General features: G+C 33.7%; 1 long non-coding RNA gene across 1 annotated transcript; it reads right to left on the bottom strand.

Annotated features, from left to right (window-relative positions):
- Positions 1 to 4,034: 4,034 nt before the first annotated feature.
- Positions 4,035 to 5,370, bottom strand: LOC127070256 (uncharacterized). Its single transcript, XR_007784443.1, has 4 exons — positions 5,180 to 5,370; positions 4,606 to 4,858; positions 4,261 to 4,428; positions 4,035 to 4,181 (listed from the first exon to the last, which is right to left on the bottom strand). It is a non-coding gene; the product is annotated as an uncharacterized LOC127070256 (long non-coding RNA).
- Positions 5,371 to 6,000: the final 630 nt, after the last annotated feature.

The raw sequence follows: 6,000 nt of genomic DNA on the forward strand, positions 1-6,000 counted from the left end.
ATCAATAGTGAATTTCTAGGAAAATGTACTCCTTCTTATAAAAGCATTAAATCCGTGACGTGGTCCATTGCACTGCAAAAGAGCTGATCGGGTAATTAAAGGATGCATGTAAAGAGTTAATTGAATTACACAGCTAATTGTATCGTCCAACTCTCTGTTTGGTTTTCTGAGGAAAGGACAAATGAAAAAATTCCTTTCTTATTTTCGACCAGACGAGACAAGAGGTGTACGTACCCACGCTCGCAGTACCACGCAGTCATTACCGCCCACCTGAATTGGCTTGAATTAATAAGCTCACAAGAGTACGCGTAGATGGAGGCAGGTAATAACACCTCGTACTAACGATAAGTACGGAGAAGCGTATTACATAGATGCATATCATTAAATCTCAATCAATACTTATTAACAAGAGAATTCGCTCTACGCACAAACAACAAGATTCCTACATTCTTACAATTAGTACATCGTATATTATAAATATTTTGGAAGCCAACTTCGTGAATATTACGATGTACAAATCCAATATTTCTTCCGTTTTTTTTACATTGACAGATTGTTTATATGTATAATAACGATAACACGATTACGTAAGCGTGATACTATCATTTCTCGTAGGACTTTTATGTATTCATCATTATCTCGAAAATCGGTAAATGTTTTGATCGTTTCTGCAGGTTTATTCATTTTGAAAGTTAAACATACCTTAGTTCCATTTCCATTTTTTCTCAGCTCATTCTTCAATACATGAATAAACATTCGACTCTCATATTTCTTTCTATTCTCGATATCAGTTTCTGTTATTTGCATATTGTTATTATTATTATTCCCGATATTTCTCGACGATCCATTCAACTTCCTTCTTACGGTACACCGTGTTAGGATGTTCGAGGTCAAATCGAGATTCGCAGAGTCAATATTGGCCAGAAACCAACATCGGTTTGATTAGATTTAAATTTATTTGCGGAACGATCAGCGTCGAGATAAAATCTATTGTCCATTGAATCGTAAACGAGCGTGAACTCATAATCTTTACCCTCACCATCCACTCCTTCATCCCCTGTATCTCCTTTTTCTTCTTCTTCTACTGCAACATTGACACACAGATCTTCTTTTTCGGAATCATTGTTAATCGCCCGAATATTTTCCTTATCGTTCCCAATCTCACCATGGTATTAGAACAAATATGATTATGATATAAGTAATTTTCTAACTAATAGATGTCCAAATTTACATTAGTTCGATGTCCAAGAACATTGTCAATGTTATTATTCATCTTCATTCTCCCTACACGACTGCGTTGAATCCTTTTGATGGTGGAAGAAGATACCATCAGCGCTGAAATATTGTTTTCTACGAAGAAATATTCCCTCATTATAGCAAATATTCCACCATGATCCCCGATTCGCGTGAACCGTCGGACGACACTCCGACAGACCTTTCGTAACGATATCGATTTCATCCGCTTATAAAGCTGCTTGGCTTTGGATTTTGTGAAAGGATATAGCCTAGTGCGATCGTTCGAACGCAGTTTTGTAAGAGAATATACATGGAACTCGAGAAGGTTCGCCGTCATGACCATTAAAAGTGTTGCCCTTCTATTTCACTTTCTGCCTATAACCGATCACCTGACAAACATGGAATAGAAGAAGGTATTACGGATAAATTCGAAACCAGGTTCTATAACTTGAATGGTTCTATAACTCGAAATTAGATCTATAACTTAGGGCCGATGAATTGCTACAAAAACCTCAAAATGTCAAAGCACCATTAGGTACTTCTCATACTGATCAATTTGCCTATCATATGATTTTTATTAATACAAAAAGAAATCGGAAAAAAGTACCTTTGCATGAATAACATTTTTAGGCATCGTTTTTCTGAAGGGCATCAGAAATGTGATTATTCAAAAATAATAAATGTGATATTAAAAGCACAAGATATTTTCATTATGAGAGTATATCAATAAGAAAATTAATTTTTCCTATTCCAATATTTATCCTTGCTCAAAAGCACTCAATAAATATGAATCAGGAGCATTTATTTCAATATGTATTTGTGCAATATGGATTAATTCATATGGTAGTTAAAAAGGGACGGTAATAATATGTCGAATTAAAAGAGATTGGTTGGGAAATTCATTTCCTCCCAACCCACATCCTCTTTAGCCGCGTAAGAGGAAATTTTAATTGGTTTGCGTGCAGCGCATTGAAATCAAACACATCAGAGAAAAGACTATATAATGAAAGAGAAATATGAATATGGGGAAAGATATTCTCTGATTCTATGTTCCTTTATTATTGTGTAATAAAGGAAAAGAAATGATATTTCCAAGAGATAAGAAGAAAACAGGAATTTATTTCTTATTGATTGTCCTCTTTAAGCATACAAATTAAAACAAAATTGAAAGTCGTCAACATTCTTTTGTTAATTTCACATTGCAAACTGAAAAGGAAAGAAGAAAAAAAAAAGGAAAGTTATATGTCGTATGAAAAGAGATTGTGAGAGCATTAATTTTATTTTCGAGCTTTCCGTCCGTGAAAGCAATCAATAAGTAAAAACCTGTCTTGTCGGCGCATTCTCGGACGTTAGCTATCAGCAAATCGATGGCAGTTTGTTGCGCAAACGCATTTCTACGATTCACATCATATTATGTGTTGTAACTATGAAATCAACCAAAGTGTTACAATGATATTTAATTTACCGAACGTTCAGAAACGTCTACAAATTTACATATCTTTGTAATAAAATCAAAATTTTATCCCTTATTATTTTCTACCATATGTATGATACGATACCTTGTTAATTTGGCCATTTCTGATTTGCTTTATTCCGTTATTTCAATAGAAAAATCCAGGGAAACATGCATTTCTCAAAAAATTGCGTCCCAATCACTCGACCCTACCAAATTACTCGCTAACTCTGTGGTTCCTTCGGAGGGGTGATACGTGAAAGAGAAGACGGTAATAGTGGGAAGCGGAGAACAATGACGAAAGATTGTCTCTGTATATATGTATTTTATTATTCTGCAATTGCGGAAATGAATTTTTCGATAACTTGAACAATAAGCACTTGTTAACAAGAAAAGAAGGTAATATTTGCAGAAAATATTTTCAAGGAGTATGGCGGTAAATATTATCTTCGACGAGAAAATTTTTTACGACTGAAGATATTGGAATAAGAATTACATAGTACGAAAATTGTAATATCATTAATATCTGATAATATTAGAATTCAATTTTTAAGCATAACCTGGAATATCTAAAGAAGAAACATTACAAATATCGTATACGAATTATGGAATAATTTTGTAGCCATCGATGCAATATAACTGCAATAATTGCAATAATTTCTATTATGGGAATTATCATTGCAATAACTATTAACAATAATTAATTATATTAGAAGTAATTAGAGTTTTACGCGATTATTTCCAGTAAAAAAGAGTCGAATAGTTGTCAATTTCATTGGAAGCTTCCAAGATTCATGAGGTAATTTCTCGTGTACGTAGAGTCTATATTAAAGTAACTACGTAACTACGTAAGGTGGCAATGTCTCGTCCCCGTGCGTTCTAGCTAGAGAATTAAAGTTTAGGATGCGTGGACTTCTAACGGGACGACGTGTGATTAATTTCTGGAGATCATTCACTGAAGGAACAAGTAACAGCAATCGAGTGCCAAACGCAAAATAATCGCTAACTGTATATATTTCGTACGTCACAAAGAATACCTTTACAAGTAATCCAAACGGCGAAATTAATTTCATCAGTCATACTAGTCATTCGTTTATTACATCAATATCCTTTAAATTTAGCTGTAGCCATTTGTGTAAAATCTATTATAAAATTTCATTTCTATATTATAGAAATGGCACTTAGAAGGCATTGAAAAGGCATCATTCGTTTTATGTTCGGAAATTATACAATTAAAACGAACGAATGACATTGATAAGTCTTAAACAATATACGAAATTGGACCTATTTTAGAGATATAGGGAAAAAATTAAAGGCAAAAGCAATTCCAATAGGCAACATTTATTGCGAAAAATCTGAATTTACCAATATCTAAATTATAATACATTCAAAGAAGATACAGTCATTTCAAGTACATTAATCAACGGGCAATGGGTGCTTACATTTTCCAAATGTTTCTTGAAACGATCTTCTGTTTTCACAGTCCAATATGCTATATTATAAAGGATGAAATTCGTATAGAAAATTGGATGAGATACGTGACAAGTTAGTTATATCAGATCTCTTCGTACCTCGTTTAATAAAATCCAGTATTCAAGTGGATGGTTGCTATTGTAATAGTATAGCAATGGCGACGTGTTTTCTCCACACACCAGATGACGAGGTGCCTTTCTCGCCAAATTGACTTGAATACCATCCGGAGGATTTGTGATGCTTCAATTTCAAATAGTACATCCTCTCTGGAAAAATTCATTACATTATTATAAAATATACCTATGATACAGATTTCATATTCCACATTATCTTTTAGAATAAAAAATTTATATCTAGTCCCTAAAATATCTAATGACTCCATAAACAAAGATTGATTGATTTACCATTTAAATATTAGACTAAACAGGAAAACGTTTTCAAACCTTAATCCGGTTGATGGTCGGGCATTTGTACTATCCACGTGGGATGCATCGTGGGATGTACGGAAGAAGAGAAGGTGCCAAATAAATATGCTTCACTTCGGATGTCAAATATTTAAGTATCACGGTGGCTGTAGTTGAAATTCGTGTATCTCCTCTGAAATGTATTACAATTCAGATATTGCTAAATTCGGATCCTTCGCAATAAATATTGCCTATTGGAAAAACGTTTCCCTTTAAGTCGTTTCGGCCATCCCTAAAATAAGTAAGAATTCGTAGATTAGTTATGACCTACGATAGATATTCAATTGTTCATCTAAGTTATGTAGTTATCAAGGATAAATCGGGTTACACCCTTTTAAGCGATGTAATGTACTTTCTCTGCGATGCAACAAATAATTATTAAGATAATATTTATTAGGATATTCGGTTTCATTTCCCTAACGTATAATTTAAATTTTATTATCAATTATATACTAATGATTACTGATAACTTTATCGTATATTGATAACATCAACAAATGACTACTGAGATTGAATAAATTGTTTCAACCTGATGAACTATTTTTATAATTACCCTTTGTGACGTATGATGTATAAAAGTAGAAAATATATATAGTAAGGCACTATCTGGCGTATTGCTAGTTCCACAGCCACCGAAGGAATGACCAACGGTTTTACCGCTCGTCCTCTGATATGAGGTATTCATCCCCCACGCCCCGCAATCGCTCTTGGCGCTTACCTTTGCGACCGAGCAGGCGCACTCTGCAATGGTTTATTACGTTTCATGTTGATTAATCAATATTTCTTATTACCAGATGGAATGTTCCGGAAAGGTCGCGAACGGCGAGGAAATGGAGTTTTCCATTCATCTCTATTAACTGGTTATGTCGTCATCATTTTTCAACTATGCTCTTATTTCGCTTCGTCTCTTTCCCTACAGCAGTTTACAATTTGAAAGTAAAAATCTACTAAAGAATTTTAAAAATTGGCAAATAATGTTCTTCCCGTTCTTGTTGTTAAAAGTTTATATCAATAAGATTTAATTTCGAGCAAAGAATATTGTTTGACATTTTTTTTGTATTATTACCCTGTATTCTTTTTCTATTATTTTAGTTAACAAGCATCTCTCTTTCTTTATTCTGCAGTCGAAATGATATGGATTCAGAGGAAACCGTTCGTCATATGTATTTTTTTTTCGTAATATCATCTTCTTTTTTTCAAGTGTGTTGTACTTCCACTTCACGTTTTACGCATTTGAAGACGACTTATGTAGGTAAATCGAAATTTTCCATTACGCGTTCGAACGAGCCGAAAAGGCCGAAAACGATAGGAGAGAGTGGAAACGACTTTCACGACAAATCCCTTTTAATTCGTCATATTAGTACTGATCCTTTT

Source organism: Vespula vulgaris, chromosome 17, assembly GCF_905475345.1.
Source record: "Vespula vulgaris chromosome 17, iyVesVulg1.1, whole genome shotgun sequence".
NCBI classification, from domain to species: Eukaryota; Metazoa; Arthropoda; class Insecta; order Hymenoptera; family Vespidae; genus Vespula; species Vespula vulgaris.